Source organism: Haemaphysalis longicornis, unplaced genomic scaffold, assembly GCF_048455015.1.
Source record: "Haemaphysalis longicornis isolate Haplotype H1 unplaced genomic scaffold, Haemaphysalis longicornis Haplotype H1 scaffold_2, whole genome shotgun sequence".
Taxonomy (NCBI): Eukaryota; Metazoa; Arthropoda; class Arachnida; order Ixodida; family Ixodidae; genus Haemaphysalis; species Haemaphysalis longicornis.
In genome coordinates this window covers 164,813,187-164,832,060 of record NW_027526295.1, presented here as the reverse complement: position 1 = coordinate 164,832,060, position 18,874 = coordinate 164,813,187, and the positions used below count along the sequence as shown (strand labels likewise).

General features: G+C 46.6%; 1 long non-coding RNA gene across 1 annotated transcript in view; it reads right to left on the bottom strand.

The window, feature by feature from the left end:
- Positions 1-7,740: 7,740 nt before the first annotated feature.
- Positions 7,741-18,874, bottom strand: part of LOC144167485 (uncharacterized) — a 33,599-nt gene continuing 22,465 nt past the window's right edge. The window contains exon 3 of the long non-coding RNA XR_013322008.1: positions 7,741-8,893. This is a non-coding gene — a long non-coding RNA (uncharacterized LOC144167485). The remainder of the gene's footprint in view (positions 8,894-18,874) is intronic.

The following is an 18,874-nucleotide window of genomic DNA, read 5'->3' as shown; positions in this document are numbered from 1 at the left end:
TGCTGCTGTTGTTGACGCTGCAGGAACATCTAGCCCTGCAAAAAAAAAAAAGACAGTCAGGGTTAATTCAATTCTGGAAAGAATTGGTTAACACACAAAGTGGGATAAGTGTAAAAACATTCCTCACTCAGGAACGTACAGGGCGTTAAAATGATAATTGGAACACAGATTTTTTTCTGAGCGAACAGCTGCTCGGTTCGCGCTCAAACTTCTTACGAAGCTCGCATTTTGTGATCTATTTTGTTTGACACCAAGAACAGCGACGGTACTTGCCTCTTTATTCTGAAAATAAATACTTTATTCTGAAAATAAATAAAATTGATTTTGCCTATGGGAAAATGGCGGCCGATTTGGACGTGCAAGCCAGTGCAAGCTGATCTTGAGATGACAGCGCCACCTGGGGGATGCAGGACGACGGGGATTCACGTTTTTTCCATGACGGGAAGTAGCCAAACGGGATAGCAGACGATGAAAAAATGTGAAAGCCAGTTTTCCGATCGTCTGCTATACCTCATTTGGCTCCTTCCACTACAGTGGCTATAATAGGAAAGTGTGATTAGCGTCATGCAGCGCCTATGAGGCGCTTTGAAGCCGCCGATAGGGATCCGCGAGGGGGCGCGCGCGATCGTTTACACGTCGCCTGGTGAGGCGCGCGCGGATCGTCTGCAATGCGATTGCTGCTTTGTCCATAGAGAAGCACCGCTTGTTTCCTGTGCCGTAGCAGGTTTAACTGCCGCCAAAGCAGAGCCACAATTTTGTGCCGGGCCGCTCTACGGTGTACAAGTCCTGCAAAAAGTAACTGTCGTTGTTTGGCGCTCCGAAGAACGCGCGTCTCTATTGGCGCAGTGGCGACGAGCAATACCACGTACTGAGAAGCGGCTCAAGGAAAACACCGCTATGTGCGAGCTACACTTCGACGTAAGGTAAATCTCCCGGCACATTGAACATACGGTGAACGGAGAAGTTGTCTCAATCTACAGGGGCAGGCCTCGGTTGCCCCCGGAAGCTGTGCCCACGCAATTTCCCAATCTTCCGAAGTACCAGCCGAAACAACTTCCCCGAGCAGGAAGTGTCAAGCCAGAAGCGCACCCACGGCCCCACCCAGCAACAAAAACGCTAAGGATGGTGACTCCTCTGTGAGTGCAGTTTGAAGAACCCCATGCTCCTTTTCTGTGAAGAACTTGACCTTCGGAAACATGTGGGAAACGACACGCTGGTCGAGTGTTTCGCCCTTCACAGTGGCTTACAGCGTGTGTCGCATTGCGCAGGATAAAGCCAAAGCCCGTACACGTACCCTTCCAGACATTGGAAGCATTTACGAAACAACGAACATACTGAAGAATACTGCCACTCTCCCCGTCCATGGTTATCAAATTCCTTTTGGTCCTCTAACTGCACTTATTTACACGAAGGCATTGAGAAAGGAGAAGGCATGCCTTGTCGTGAAAGGAAGAAGCGCTTAAAGCTCACTTGCCTCACGTAACAGCAAAATCGAAGGTCGAAAACACTTTTCCGAAGACAATTCGAGAAAAAATGCTTGAATTTGTTCACACACACAAAAAAAACAACTAGCAGCGAAAGACAAGGCCCATTGAGCAAAGAAAGTTGATTGCTTCGAGACATTGTAATTTTAAACGAATCATGAGAAATTCATCAAAAGTGAGCAGTTTTTGTCTGTCTGTAATGACCACGTCGAAAATAAAATGCGTATTTACCAGTTACCAGTCCACAATTATCTGATTTGCGTTTCATAAGTGTCCGAGCCAGCCGGCTATATTCGGCTGTCAAAGCGCGTCTAGTCGGTTGTAAACTTCGATTGTAGTAGTTCTTAAAAACACGACATTCATTGCATCTTAATTCGCGCGTGCACGTTGAAAAGCTCTCAAAGGGGCTTTCCCGATGTGGTGCTGCGCGCGAATACATTCGTACTATATATTCCGCCGCCGTCGCAACGAACGTGTAAGCGTGTAACAGCGCCACCTGGAATTTCCTCAAAACGCGGCACGCGGGAGGGGGCACGGTCATCACACTTTCCTATTCTAGCCACTGTACTTCTTGCTTGTGACCAGGGCTACAGCAGCCTGGACAGCACATGGGCTCCTGGACTGAGGAACCACTCTCGCATTATTGCGTAATAAAGTTCTCTCTCTCTCTCTCTCTCTCTCTCTCGCTCCACGGCAGGAAGTAGCCAAATAAGGTAGCAGACGATCGGAAAATGGGAAAGCACGTGAGGAAACAAATCCAACGTTTATTGGCAGTGATGAACCATCGGAATATTTTATTCTGATTGGTATCAGCTGTAATACAACTATTTAGCATCATCGTAAACTAGGGACGAAAGGGATTTTCTGATCGTCTGCTACCCCATTTGGCTTTTTCCTACCGTGAATCCCCATCGTCAGTTTCGCTCTGCATACCCCAGATGGCGCCGTCGTCCTAAGATCAGCTTACACTGGCTTCCACGTCCAAATCGGCCGCCATTTTTCAATAGGCAAAAATCGTTTTTTTTTTAATTTTCGGAATAAACAGGCAAGTACCGTTGTTGTTCCCGGTGTCAAACAAAATGTGAAGTTTGAGCGTGAACCGAGCATCGGTTCACTCAGAAAAAAAATTTAGTGTTCCAATTATCGTCGCAACATTCTGTATATACCAGGTGCAAATACGGGATTGACAAACTTTTGCAGCAAGGTAACTGGTGAACGGCCTTGAGGGACTTGGTGATGTGCATACGTACGAACAACCTCTCCGCTTGAACCAGGCATGTTGTAGCGAGGCACAAACTCAAGAAGATGATGTTGGCGGTAAAAGGACAAACACAAGGCGAACTTGTGCCTCACTAAAACGAACGCCCTAGTGCCGCTGCCCCCCAGCTCTCTCTCGCGCCGTCGCGTGTCTCCCTTCCTCTTCTTCAGCACGTGGCGTAGTTGGTTGGGCGCTGTTGGTTGGTTGGTTGCTCCACAAGGCATCCTTTCTATCTTTTGTTCTTTGTGGCCGGGCGCGTGCAACAGGCGCATGCCGTGACAATATACACCACACCCTTGGACAATATGCCAGTATTTATTCGAGCCCAAGTGTTGGAAAAATGGCCGATTCCCCAATTTCGCTGTTTTACCGGGGCTGTTCCTCTTCGAATCGCAAAACACAAAGGTGTCAGGATAAGCAGGATACTTTGGGCGTGGAATTAGATAGAGCTGCATATCGCCTATACTTCTGCACGGTGCGGATGGAAAAGCGAGGGTGAAAGGCAATCACTTTGACTCGGGATGCTTTTTTCTTGGCTTAACGTACCTCAGTGCAACGGAGCTAGAAGAAGCCACACTTTTGAAGCCATTTTGAGACACAGGGCTAATTGCATGATAAGAACACCATGACTTGAAATGCTTCAGAAAGATTTGTTTGAAGAAGACATAGGGATCGCAGAAAACGTTCAAAGCCGGGGGGTAAAATGACAGTAGTTTCCTTGCCAACTGGTCAGCGGCTGCGTTACGGACAACGACGAGGGAATAGAGGCATTGTCTGGTGGTGCGGCATCAGTGTAGGCAGGTGTGGTGCGCTTGCGATAACATGGACTCCAATAACGGAATACTATGTGGCTGCATGATATTGTCGGATAGTGCGGCGTCAGTGTAGGGGAGGTGCATTGACGGCGATGTGGTAAGGACTGCTTGGGCGTTCTGCTACACATGGGTGTGTTCTCGAGGCAAATCAACCGATGTAGTGTTACGCGGGATCGGCGTGACAAATGAGGAGTGGGTCGTTCCAGGTATCCGAATATGGCGGGAGTGGCGTCGTAGCGGTAGGGTGTACTTCGGTCTGAAGCCGGAATGTTTTTTTAACTGCGCTACATTTCCACCAATGGGTACAGTGGTTAACGATTTCCGCCAGCAACCTTTTGACAGACGTAGGGGCTGGTGGTGGTAACACATTTATTTCGAGTGAGAGGAGGTTCGTGCTGGAAAGCGGGAGAAGCCCTGACTCCAGGGCTCCTCCGGCTGCAGCGGCCGACCCGCGTGCCAGGTCCACCACTGTCGCTGCTCCTCAGAGTTCGAGCTGCACAGCGCGGCCTCCCACTGCTGGAGTATGAGCGTAGGAAAAATGGGGGCTGCTGGTTTGTTTTGACAAGACCACGTTGTGTGGTACAGCGTTGAATGGTCGTTGCCGAATCGATGGCACGGGTTGTCATTCTTGCCCAGGTAGCCTGGCTCTGGCATATATCCACCAACATTACAGAGGTAGGCTACCTTGGCAATAATGAAAACCCGTGTCACCGATTCGGTGGAGTTAAGTAGTGATGCGGGAAGGAATTGTTGAAAATGGCGATACTTGGAGAGGCCAGGCGTAAACCAATTTTCTTATTGCTTAAAGTTTATAGTTTCTGGCCCCGGGACCGACTGAGTAAGCATGTGAAAAGTTGCAGCCGTAATCAGCGCGATAGGTTAATATGGTCGTGAAAATCGCTGGAACGTACGTTCTCCGCTGCGCGAATGTCCAGACAGTATACGCAAAATCATGTGAAAGAATTCTGGTGTCAGCTTTCAGTCATGTCCTAGATTTATGTTCTGGCTCCACCACCCTCATATATACGCACGTTAGTCACACGGAATGTATATGCTGTGGGCTGTTTGGCTGTCCGACGAACGTAAGGGATAAGTCGGCCATTTTTTCCAACGTAAGGAATGGGCTAGCCGAGCTGCAGCTGTGTGGGGACGAAGGCTCAGAGAAGGATTCACGATGAAGCGCCGAAATGATGTTGAGCCCTGTTTGTATGGCCTCTGTCTGGTCTCTATCAAAGATGCGACTCTACAAAAACTGGCGTCGTCCACTAGCCTAGGCACCGTGCAGTCATGGCGAGGTTCAACAAGAAAGGTGAACGGACTATTGCTTGAAGGATACCCACTCTAGAGGAGTAGTGCACTGTCGTATAAAGAGCAGCATCTACCTTAAAGTGACCGGCGGTGCGAAATCCCTCGATGCAGGATAATGGCTTGCCCTTGATTCCTGTTTTTCGAAGAAGGTGCGTAACCTTGAAGAATGCCTCGCGTATATTTACTCACCATGTATTCACTATCACTAAAACATTATTGTACAGCTTGTGGAACGGTAAGTGACATCCGGAGAAAGTAGGTGAGGCTATTTTGTGTGAAAAGGTGGCGTGAAAATCCAACCTGACAGGTGTGCATAATTCCACTATTTTCCAGGTGTGAGGCGAAACGAGTCAATCCCATATTTTTCACTGATTTCCTGGTTCGCGACCTTTATGAAATGGTTCAGAGATTGGGTAGTTTTTAGGTCGTTTACTTTATTTCGGAATTACCATCAGGGTAGAAAGCTGTCATGAGGTGGCATCAGCTGCCATACGAACGAAGCCCTGACACGCTGATCTCTTATTTGGCCGCCCAAGCAAATTCTTCCACTCGATGTCGCTACTCTGACCACCTCTATTTTCCTCCTCCTGGAAACTTGACAGCGTATACGAATAATTGGTATCAGGAATAGCTACTTTCGCTTACGCTGTTACTGACATCGGCAGAAGGTGGTTCCAGTTTTTGTCTGCAGTCTTCCTCACATCGTGCTCTACAATCCTCGGAAAGTTCAAAAGCGCGCAAGGAACGGGGGACAGACAGAAGGAACACACACAATCACTTGTTTGTGTCCCTTTTATTTGCCCCTCGTTCCTTGTGCGCTTTTTAACTTTCCAGTGTGTACCAACCAGTCAAACTTTCCGTGCTGCTTCAGCTCTACAATCCTTATTGTGAAAATGTGCCTTGCAATCGCATCTTCTGAATGCGCCATCTGCAAAAAATTCGAACGTCGCTTTCCTAAACGAAAGCGTAAGGCACGTGAATCTTGACCCTAAACACGCAACGCACAACGTCAACTGAAACTGAACTTCATCCAACGCACCTTAGTAGTACACCTATGTTCAATGTTGCATCTATTTATAGAAACTGTCGTATTTCTATTGTCAAATTTAAATTTAATTTACTTTAATTTTAAATTTAATTCAGATACCTAATGTTGCTTTTATTTATATAACCTTTCTCTTTATTCTAACTTCTTATTTAAAAATCTCCATTTTATGTTTAAACACTTGTTCGCTTGTAAGTGTGTGTCCGCATAACCGCCAGCTGTTCGGCCGGACGAATCACCCGTGGCCTACCCATACACATGCGAACGTAGGTCATCATCATCAGAGTTCCTTAAGTTGGGTTTCACTATGGCGTTTCCCATACACATATTGCAAGTGTAAGTCAGTTTTTTTCAAGCTACGCTTGAAAATCACTTTTTGGTCCCACTGGTCAGTGGCATCAACACACTCTCTGTAACTTGAAATATCATTCTACCGGTTGTGGAAACGAAAGAGCAATGAAGGAACCTCTGAACGTTAATTTCGTGCTACTCGACACTCCGGCCACTCAAATTTCCACGGACATGCCCCCTGGTTCCACTGTCCTTACCTGACGTGGTGGCGCCTGGCTATGGCCCAATCGAGTGTGAGCGAGTGCAGAATTTTCCTGTTGTTAACCGGTAACCCCTTGAGGTGGGTCTAAGTCCAAGTCGCAGTCGGTACCTCAGCCGCCTGTGCTGTGTATGAACCGAAGTCTGTTCCAGTGAATTCCGTTTCTAATCTTTAGAAGGGGACACGGGCTCGTAAGCATAGTATGTAAAGCACGGCTGCAAAATCATTAAAACAGAGTTAGAGTTTTGTTCCTGCACCGAGTCATGTAATGGACTGGTAAACGTTTTTATTATCGACCGTTCCTTTCGTCCGAGGCATACAGCACATGCCTTGATGCTGGTCTCAACGATCGTTGCTGTGTATATGTATGTGGGCGTGGTGAGGCTAGAAGTGTGTTCAATGACAGTGACGAGGGCTGGGAGGGCAGCCGAGAATTGTTCCCATGCTCGTATATCAATTTTCTTCTGAGGTTGGCACACGCTATGCTTGTTGCTGTATCTTTGACTGCTGCGTCTGTGTATACGCGAACGTAGAATTCGCTCCCGTCGGCTTTCTTATCAAGATATTTGGCTCGAACACTTCCTGTGATTTTGTTGCATTGGCAGTGAGCACGTCTTGATACCGGTGTGACTTTTAGTAAATTGACTATGTCGACCTCTATGTTTTATGTACAGAATTGGCTGCGGTTGTGTGTACCCTAGATTAAGGAGTATTTTGTGCCAGGTGCTGTTGTCCGGAAAATGAAGGCTGTACCTATCGGCAGCAAACATTTTCTCCGGTGTATTCTGTCTCCCTTCCTAAAAACGTATGCTGTTGTTTGCGTTGATCAGAATTACAAAGTCGCCTCCTTTACATCGCGTTGATTTTCTTTACTCCTGAATATTTATATAGTTCGTGCACGGGGAATTTTACCTTCATTCCTGACATCTGGAGCAAATCATGTATTCGTAAGAGGCCTTGTTCTTTGAAACTACTTCGTGAGTTGATGATTCTGCGCATCATGCTCAGGATTTGTTCTCGTTGCTGAATTATGGGCTGAGTGGCAGCATAGCCTCCCCCATCCCTGTGAATGTGCACATGGTGTCCCAGTACCTTACCTCTTTGAACGGGATGGAGGCGTATCCATTCTCGACAACAGTGGGTGGGTGCTTGCATCTTGACTTATGTATCAGAAAGAGCTCCGACTGCTCTGGTGGGCATAGCAGTCCTACTTTTTCGCACTTTTATTTATGTGAATCACTGCGTACTTTATTGTTAGCTGTAAGTCACCTAGTAACTCTGCTTAACCTTTTATGGTTTGCTGCACTGAGTCGTTACAAAGAAATAAGACAACACAAGATGAGAGAAAGCTAACTGCTGATTTATTCATGAAAAATACAAACGGTTCAATAAGTAGTGGTGGGAGTTGTTCCACTATTAATCAGTACCAACTGCACCCCCATCTTAGTTTTGCTGTTTAGCCTTGTATTATTGCTGAGTTAATTGTGTGCCTTATATTAGCGGCGCGTAGTACAGCTTTATATATATTGAGCCTTTCAACGTTCAGGGGCGCGAGTGAAAGTATTGAGCTGTATGGTATACCCTGATTTGGGTGTTGTAATTGTGATGTTATTCTACGCGATGCAATGTTGCGGGCGGCCCTCAAAGAAACTTCTGACAATATTGCATGCGCTACCAAACTGGCTAATTATTCTCGTAACGAATTATGCACCACAATATGAAAAGCCTTCTTGAAGTCTGCGCTCTAATTGCCTTTAGGTGAGCTAAGCTAACCTCTTTATATGTTTTGCCGTACAGTGCAGGTGGGGCATCTTGCGTTGATCGGTGAACTAAGTAATCTTGTAAGTAATCTTGTGTGGCAGTACGTGTTATTGTCCCATACTTGTCCCAGCTTGTCCCATACTGTTCCTTCCCTGATGTCTTTATCGTTCGAGGAGAGGGATATGGGCCTGAACTGCTGTTGGCGATGTGTTTTCCCAGTTTCAGTATGGAGATGATATTAGTGTCCCTTCTAATCGGATGCTACCGTGCTTTGTATTCATACATCATTGATGACCTCCAGAACGATTCAGCTTCAGAAAGGTACTACCTTGTACTGTGGTTAGTCGATCACGCCCCGAGTCTTCATTTTTTCTGACTCTGCAATGCGCCTTGGGAATTTTTCGTAGGTTACGTGCTGTTATGTTTAGATGTATGTGCTTCGTAAATCATGACGGGATGGCTATCGGTTTTTCTTGTACGTGTGGCGAAGGTGTACGATCTCCTACGTGTTCATGGCCCGGCTTTTGTTGCGCTGTTCGAGTGTTCTGACCAAATTCCAGGGGTTGGTCAGATTGAGTGTGCTGTTTGCTGTTGACTTTCTGGGTAGTCTTGTGCCATTGTTGACGATACCCGGGACCTTACAGCAGAACGACATCGGCAGGTAGCACAAGCCTGGTAATATGAATAAAAGAATGATAAAACTGAGATGACAAAGAAGTTGCATATATAGCAAGTGAATACAACTGCACTATAAAGAGCTAAATGTATACCCGTATTTTTTGTCATCAATATGCACCTTTTGTTTAGCTGTAGTGTTCTTTACAATGAATTGGGCCCTCTCAGTTGAAGTGGATTTCTTTAAAAAAGGACGTCATAGCATGTACTACAAAAAATTTACTGAGTCATATTGTTACCTTATGAAACGTTTCCTCGTAGAAGTGACACAAAATGACAACACCTCGCTATTAATTAAATGGTCTCTGTCGAGAGCCCACCTCAGTATTAAATGGCGAAAGGTTTAATTTTTAGAAAAAGCAAGTTGAGATACATTTTACCCGTAGGTTAAAAAGTTTCATTTTTTCTCACAGCGAAAAATGTCGATCAAACAATTCCACCGCTCATAAATGAGCCTACTTTGTAGTCCTTCCGAAGGTCCATTGTTTGTCATAACAGAGCAGCAGCAGTCATTTTCACAGCTTTGATTAATTTACGCTACGACTGATTGCAAATAAATTGCTCTTTAGAAAACAAAACAAAATAAATGAAAGTGTGCATTGGGAGCATAGTAAGGAAAGCAAATAGGGGCAATGTGGCTACAACTTTGAACATTTTTTATCGTTTTTTTTTTGCCTTCGCGGTTTAACCTAGGTCTTCGTGAGGATTTATATACCCATTCGTTTACCTTAGGGCCCTGAATCACGCCCGGTATGTTTTTTGAATGCCGGTGTTTGTTTGTTTTTTTGTTGTTGTTGTTGTTTGTTTCTTTATAATTGCGTCAAAGCTGGAAGACTGTTCAATGGAAGGCTGCGTAGGATCTGAGATACAAGGTATCTGAGGTCATTTTCACAGCTTTGATAAAAATAATCACGCGCTGCACGTTCCAATTGAGAAACGTTTTTCCCCACGTATAGATTTTTTTTCCAACCGAAAGATTTCTGTGCAACCTTGACTGGGGTGCCGACAAAATGGTTCGCGCATATGACGCGATGCAGCAACCATCAGTTATTAACCACTAAAAAGCCTGCAATGTAGACCTTTGACCACTTGTACGGCTGCCATTCAATTACTATAGCTAATAAACGGTATGCTGTGTACCCTAGTTAGGCACACAGGGACTTTCGCAATCGGAATATGAACATTTTTTTTTTACTTCACGTTATGTTAATGCAAATGAAGCGTTGTCGTCAAGTTTAGAAGCGTGACCGTAATTCAGATGTTTGAAGACGGTCATGTTTTCGCCTGTAAAGTTGAAAACGCAGCCATTTGTACGGGACATCGCTCAGCACATCATTTCACCCGCCCCCGCCGCCTTCGCGGTTGGCCGCCTCTACTACCAAGCCGCGTGGTAGAAGTATTCTTACTTGAATAGAGGGCACTAAAACCAATCCGACGACTCTCTAGCTTGGGACTGCCCGCGTGGCATCCCCGCCTAGCTTCACATTTTAGTGCGCGGCACTTAAGCGTCCACTTCTGTCGTCTAGCGGCATCGCAGGATTGTGACCGAGCGAACGAAGGAAGCACCGAAGACCGAAGGAGAAGGGAGAAGGAAAGTGGGGCGAAAATGTGAGGGGGTGGCGGTATGCCGAGGCGGCGCGAGACGCTGTCCGGCGGCGACGCGGTACGAGATGACCGAGAGAACGAAGACACCAGAATGGCGAAAGTGTGAGGGGAAGGACAGTATGTCGAGGCCGCGCCCAGAACGCACTGCGTGATGCACGTACATCGGTCCTTCCGCGTCCTCCTCGTTGCGTGGCACTTCCGAACCACGTGACATTTGCGCGGGAGTTCAAACACGATTTACAACAACATGCTAGGCGGCGTCGACGCGCTGCGAGATAACGAAAGAGTAGCGTGCGCCCCCATGCGTTCCCTAATCACGCGATCATTTACTGGGATGCAGCAGCTATGCGCCATGACCAAGAAAACTACAGTTCGCGCTGCGCACAAATTTCTCATTAGGGAGTATAGTAGTCGGCAGCCATTTTTTAAGTCCATTTAGTGACCCGCCATTTTCCGGCGATCGGCACGCACTATGCGGGTTCCACTGAAACAAGCTTCCGCTTGATTCCAAATGGCGATGGCTAGCACTGGTTTGCGCTCAGACAGCGTATTGATGCGCAGCATTCTTTGCCGAGTACCCTCACAGCCAGGTCTATGTAACGCCCGGCATTCCCAGAAAAATTACGATGATGATGATGATGATGATGATGATGGTGGTGGTGGTGGTGGTGGTGGTGGTGGTGATGATGATGATGCTTGCCGGTTTTTTAGAGAGCAACCAGCGAGGGGCAAAGAGTGCCAAACAAAAAGTGTTAAAAATTTGTTAGGCTTCACTATAAAAAAGCCAATAAAAATAGAACAGCTTATAGGATGAAATGGCTGGTATATAGGGCCAGGATAATCATGGGTGGTATGAAATGAGCTCCAAAAACTTGACCTTTGATAGAAACTTGAAAACCCGCTTAACAGAAGCCATTAGTTCGTCACCAAAAAGTGTGATGGGTGGTTCTCTGGTATGTGTTGTATGTAGAGTTCTCTTAAGTGTTTGTGTCGTGTGAATAGGGAGTGGATTACGGATAGGCCCTCCCCCACACGCTACACAGGGGTCTTGAAGCCTCATTGAGCATGTGTGAGCACGTCGCATGTGTGTGTGGCCTATCCATAACCTGGCCATGGCTACTTCCGTGTGTCACTTGCGTGTGTCCGCGGTGTATGGTCCCAAGAGTGATTTTATTATGTGTAGTTTTTTGTGTGCCTGATCACTCCAGTGTGCTTGCAATGTTTCGCGAAAGTGTTGTCTGATTGGTGGTTTCAGATTGGTATAGGGTACTCTTGTTATGTTCAGTGTATTTGTAAGTGCAGCAGTAGCGGCCATTTGATCCACAGCCTCACTGCCAGTGATCCCAGAGTGGCCTGGGACCCAGAATATGGTCAATTCATGTTTTAAAGCATATACAGACATATTTTTTCGAGAGAATATTGACTACCTAATTTTTGCAGGATTTTTAACACGACAACGTCGGTACAACACTCAGGGAATCGTTATAAATAATGGATTGTGGGATGTGACTTTTAAAGGATATGATTTGCAACTAGGAGTATACCGTGAGCTTCTGCCAACAATACACTGGTACTCCCATTCATAGTTTCACTGACATTAAAACTGGGTCCGTGTGCAGCACAAGACACAGAGACGGCAGTGTTTGAGGCGTCAGTATAAAATTCAGCACAATGGTATCTCTGATGCAAAGACAAGAGGTGTGCAGGATCGCACTTCTTGGGACTCGGTTTTTTTCTAAACGTGAGAGATACGTCACATAACGCGGGGCGAACATGCCATGGTGCTATAATATCATTTACATAAGTTTTAGTGGTGTCTAAAAGGGGGCAATAAGCTCCGACTCTCTCTCTCGAACTCCACAACAGAAGGGAGCAGAAATGGATGGACGGTTGAGCAGGAGTTGGGATATAGATTATCGTAAAAATCCCACTTAGAATGATGGGGAGACATTGATGAGATTTTAAAAGCGTAAAGCAGATCGTTGTATGCTTGATGACGTTCTAGGCTCGATTTATTACACTCCACATAAAGGCTTTCGACGGGGCTAGTGTGGAAGGCACCACATGACAGGCGTAGCCCCTGATGAAGCACTGAGCCCAGCATTTTGAGGGATGTTTTACTTGCTTACCCATAGACAACACTGCGATAGTCTAATCGTGATCCTATTAAGCGAGCAAGAACACGTAGAAGTTGTTTGGCAACGCAATAAGAAGTTTGTAAGAGAACCTTGAGTATAGCCTTAATCTTTAGGCATTTATGTTTAAATTGTTTGATATGTGGGGTGAATGTGAGCTTTTCGTCAAGGACTACACCTATAAACTTGTGTTCGTCTTTGACTGTAATTGAGACGCCATTGAGTTTCATGTCTGGATCCGGATGAAGGCCGCGCCTATTGGAACACAAAACACAAGTGCACTTTCCTGGATTAAATTTAAAACCGTGGCTATCTGCCCAGCCAGCTAGCTTGTTAACACCAAGCTGGACTTCGCACTCGCAGACAGGTTGCAAGATTTGAAGGATAGTTATACGCCATCTACATAGATTGAAAAGAAAATTGATGGTGCCAATTCCTTGTTAAGGGAATTCATTTTCACAATAAATAGAGTGCAGCTCAAAACTCCACTTTGTGGAACGCCATTTACGTGCACATGAACCCTGGAGGGTGAGGTTCCAACTCTTACTCGAAAGGTTTTCTCAAACATGTAACTGGAAAGCGTGTTTATCATGTTACTTGACATGCCAAAGTACTTCACGTCACTGAGCATGACATACCGCCAAGCGCTAGCGTAGGCTTTTTAAGATCAAAGAATACCGTCGTACAGCAGTGCTTGTGGAGGAAAGCATCTTTGATATATGACTGTAATGCAACGAGTTGATCGTTAGTTGATCGTTAGTAGATCGCCCTGCCCTGAAACCTACCTGGAAGCCCTCAAAAAGACCTTTGTACTCTAAGAAGTAAACAAGTCTCTTGTTTATCATCCTCTCGAAAAGCTTGCAAAGACAGCTTGTCGGGGCAGTGGGTTGATGGCTGGCGGGAGAGGATAGGTCCTTCCCCACCTCCAGAAAAGCCACCACTATGGCCTCCCCCGAATAGTTTGGAATGTTCCCGGAACGCCATATTTTATTGTGTAGGTGTAAGAGTGTTTCCAGTGTGTTTGCGTGTAGGTGTTTTATTATGGTGTATGTAAGCTTGTCTGCACCTGGAGCTGAAGGCTTACATGTGCGCAGAGTGGCCTTAAGCTCAAATATAGATAAGCGGGAGTTGTAAGACGTGTGCGACTTACTCTTGTCTCTGAGCGGACTCCTTTTCTGCAGATGTATTGTGTTGCATGAAAGTGCTTGTGTATTGTGCAGAACTAGACACACGTTGGAAAGGTTGGACGAGTGTGTTAGCCTGATCCTCAAATGTGTCCCCTGTTGTGCTAACTATGGGCAGGCTGTGTGCTGTAGTTTACGTATTCGTGTCCATACCTTGTGTGTGTCTGTGTATAAGAATTTTAGGAAGGTGTGCCAACTCTCTCGCTTCTCCTCACGGCGCATACGCTAACCAAGTTCCTTCGCCCTTTTAAACGACGCAATGTTATTGGACGTGGAGTATCGACGAAGGATACCCCATGCCTTGCTCTGGACCTCTCGCGCCCGCCTGCAGTCCTCATGTCACCAGGGCCTCCTTTGTTTGCACGGGGCACCGGAGACTGGGAAATTGATTTTTTAGTGGCGACGAGGATGTGCGCCGTGAGTAGTTGGGCGGCTACTTTCGTGTGTAGGTGTGTTATGTATGTGTGGTGTAGTTTGGATGTTTCTGTAAATGTACTCCATTTCGCGGTAGCTTCATTGAACCTTTTTTGGTAAGGTGAACTGTTTGGGCTTTTACCTATGTATGTTAATGTGGTTGGGAAGTGGTCACTACCATATATGTAATGTCAGCATCACACGCAAGAGATGACTAGAGTACTGCAGAGCCAATAGCCAAGTCACGATGTGAATAAGTGTTGTATCCTGTTTTGTGGTATGTAGACTTGTTTTAGTTGAACAGTCATGCTCCCAAAGATAGAAATTTTTCGATAAGGCGAAGTCCGGAACCCGTGCGAGAGGAGTCACAGAGTGGATTATGTGCGTTGAGGCCGCCTAAAAGAATCAAAGGTTCGGGCACCTGATCTATCAGAGCTTCGGACTCAGAGCTCAAGAGCAGGAAATTAGGAGGGATGTAAACGGAGCATAGTGTTATTACCCTTTGAAAATTATGGTACTAATGGCAACAGCCTCAAGGACGGTCTGTATTTGGATAACGTGACATGTCAAGAACTTCAGGGCGATGATGGCCACACCGCCGGAAGATGTACCACCGCGATCTCTGTCCTTCCTAAATAGCATGTAACTATTCAATAAATTTGTGTTTAGAATTTAGGTGTGTTTCCTGTGGACACAAGACACTTGGCTGGTTGGAGTGCAGTATCTCGTACACATCGTCAAGATTTTTAAGAAGGCCTCTACAGTTTTATTGATATACGCTTTCTCTTCACATTATCCAGTGTAATAGCTACTGTAATGTGTATTTTTATGTGTTGTCTTTCGGGGCAGTGATTGTAAGCTTTTCGGGGGTTTTTCTGAGCGCTTTGGCATCGGGACATGTTCCTTGGTCTGCGCCGCAGGCAAGGATGGTCGACGTCCACTTCGTCGTCAGACGTACTCAGAAGAGCCGACGGATCTGGCTCCTTGGACCGCCCAACCTTCTGGGTGCTTTTTGCTGCCGCCGCCACCGACAAGGGCATCGGGGGTGCCACGGCTGGCACAGACGATGCAGGAGGGTGGGATTCGGCCCAACTTCCTCCATCTCCATCTCTTCCGTGCCCTCGCGTTTGCTTTGGGCTGGTGGAGGGGGAACGGTGGATGCCGCATCCCTCCCGTCCGACATAGTTGTCACCACAATCGCTGGTGACTCAGCAAGCGGTATGGTGGCGGGTTGGGCTGTCTGGGACAACCCAGCGGGGAGCGGGGGCGGGACCAGATCAGATGCACTGAACTGGTTGCCCGTGGAAACAACACGCCGCTCCGCCCCCCGGCGAGCTGCGACGGCGTACCTCCCCAGGGGGAGAGGCGAACCTCTTTCGCGCTTCTGGGAAGGTAAGGTTCTCAGTGACTTTTACACTGATAATCTGCTTCTCCTGTTTCAACTTCTCGCATGTTTGAAAGTAGGGCGCGTGGGGTCCCTTGCAGTTAGCGCAGGTGAGGGTCTGCGGTGGACGGTTTTCAGATGGGTGGTCGTACTGGGCCCACATTGCACACGTAAGTCGGCCACGGCAGGAGTTAGTACCATGCCCAAACTCTTGGCACTTAAAACAGCGCCGCGGAATAGGGGTGTACGGCCGAACTGAACATCGAATGAATCCTGCGTTGATGAATTGGGGGAGTGTTGACCGGCCAAAAGTTAAGATCAGGTGTTTGGTAGGGATTTCTTTGTCTTCTCTGCGTATGATTATGCGCCTCACTGCTGTTACGCCGTGACTTCGCAGGCCCTCGAGCAGATCGGTTACGGTTTCGTTCATGAGGTAATGATCTCAGATCACGCCCTGTGAGCTGTTAACACTTCTGTGGGGCGTGATCCTGATGTCAAGATCTGCGATGCGTGTCCAGCTCAGCAGATTTGTTACCTGCTGCTGAGTATTTACTTCCATCAACAGTTCTTCAGTTCTCTGTTTCTTTGCTTTGTAGGACCCTCCAATTATTTCTTCTATGAACTTCGTGATAAGAACGCGGACAATGAGGCAACAGTCTTTTCTTTTTCAACAGACTAAATTATCAGGAAGCGGGGATAGTTGTCTTGCTTTGGGAAATGAGTTCTTGGTAGGGATGGAGTCGATACTTCGGTGCCAACCCTTTTCAGGGTCCGATCATGCTTGGAGGGGGGTTTCCGGTTTACCATATGGCATAGAAAAAAGCACGGGACGGGGGTACCTTCTTCGCTCGGTTTACCCTGATACCGAGAGAAATGCCAGAGCTGCCTGCCTGGTAAACAGGCAGGGAGCCCATCGGCAGGAGCTTGACTATGGCTCCTCCGATCGCCACCGTTCGTGGTTTCTTGCCGTCCACCTATAAACACATCGCCATGGTTGGTTCCAGCTTATGCTTTGGAGGTTCGGGGTCCGCGGTGTCGCCAATACCGCCACCATGATTACTCAAGGTGCCCCGGGTGAGGCCCAGAAAAAAAAATGCATATTTTGCGGAAAGTAACGCCGTCAATTGTTATAATAGCCTAAATAGAGGTAATTGGTAGCGAAGCATTACGAAAAACAAAAAAAAAAATCAGAAAACAAAAAAAAATTATCAGAAAATATCTTACCAAATCAAAAATATGCATATTATGCATCTGCCCACAAAACGAAAGAATAAACGAAAAAAGACCACAAATTGCTCTGGAAATACGCATAAAAATAGCGTAAATGGACCAACTCTGCAGTACGCCCTGATTCTCTGGAAAAAAAACATGATTAGTGAACTAAAGGCACATAATCGCTATAATGATATATATTTATATATTTGGCGAAAAAAACTAAAGAAAACTTCTAAATAATAAAATAATGCGAGGGATTTTGTAAATCATAGCCATATTTGGCTGTAAAGAACCCACACTCTAGATAAGCGGCATAAGAATGACTACGCATTAGCAGACAATTCCCTAAATTTCTGCAGATTTTTCCCCCGCCTAAATACAACTGCCACTTTAAAGCTTCACTAGGGATAATGCGAAAATTGACGAAGAGCATTATTGGCCCGCATATTCCTGCTCAAATTCAGCGGCAGCGTGCATTTCCGCGTACTATACATGCTTTATACCGCCGGCATCACTTTGTCTTGCGATCGAAACATGGTGTCTAGACTATACCGGAAAAAAGGGGCCATGGCATTTTAGATCAATAATAAAGAAGACAATAATGCAATGGAATGTCAGTGTTGGCGGGTTGGTGATAATCTATTAAGAAAGTCGCTTGCTCTGTTGCTTCTTTTTCTGTATTTGTGGCGCTAGTTTAAATGGCGCATTAATTAACGAAACGCCCCACAACTCGACCAAGCTGTACCTGCCCGCCCTGAGAAGCACGCGGTAGCGGTCGGCTTTGGAATAATTTAGAGCACTTAATTGCATTGAACGGGCACATAAATTTTCTACGAACGGGCAGTTTTTAAGGTCTTTTGCAGCAAGGGCGAGAAGAAAGCAGGCTTAAGCCCGCCGAAGAACGTAGCCGTGATACGCTGGGGTGCTTGCGGCTGGGTGCAGTGCGCATGCGCAGTGGCCTGCCCGCTCGCCGGATGTGCGGAGCGGAGGCAGGAAAGCATAAGACTAAACCTCTCTAATGGTTACATTTTACCGCTGAATGAGTTGGGATCTGTCATGTTCATCAGGATGCACCATGTGCATGGTGGTCAACATGACCAATCAGTAATGCACATGCATTTTCTCCGCTGCAGCCGCCAGCAGTGTATTCAAACTGCGACGTCGCGTAGGCTTGGCAAAAGGACGACGCATAGCCAATGATTCGTGGTGTCTGGGTGTTTGGTGCGGTGTTGCGCAACATGATACATGATTATTTCGTCCCCGCAAAGGACAATGATGAGTGATTTCCATGCGTCTGCATTTTCCATATACTAGCATATAGGCTATAAACTTTCCAGTGAAAACGCAGGCTGGGATCTTATGTGTCTACGACAGTAACGCGGTTTTTATGGCTCAGTAGCTGAGAAAAAAAGAGAAGAAACAATTGGCCCAAACATTCCTTGGTTTCGCAATTAGATTAAACAAATAGCGGTGCCATAGACAAGTATTGCAGGATACAAGGTCCACATAAAGAAAACATCGGAAAGACATTTAAGACTCCTAATGTGTGGTCTATCGTTGAGAAATAATTATATATTTATCCATGCTTGCGATGTTCGGCTTCCACCTCGCGTTGTCTTAGTTCGTTTAACTTCGCACCGTTTAACTTCAGCCTCGTTGTCATCATCATCATCGTGTCCGCTGCAGGGTGCGGACCTCTTCCATGCTTCGCCCTGTACCTTTATTGCGATACCTCAGCCTATTATTTCAGCTTCACCTTCACGTTATCTTAATTGTCCGTCACTGTCCTCATGCACGTCGTAATCTCGCCTGGCGCTCCTTGGCGTCACGCTAACGGGAGTGGTTGTAGTTTTAGTATGCGGCCAACACCACACCTGCCTATTTTGCACGTCGTGCGGCATTGTTGTGTCCCCTGACCTATTCCGAGGCCTGCTTCCGCGAACGTCCACGTTTCCCGGGTGCTGCTCTGGCAGACATTAACGAGGGCATCGCACACAAACTGCAAGGTGACACGCGGGATAAAACGTGCTCATTCGGCGAG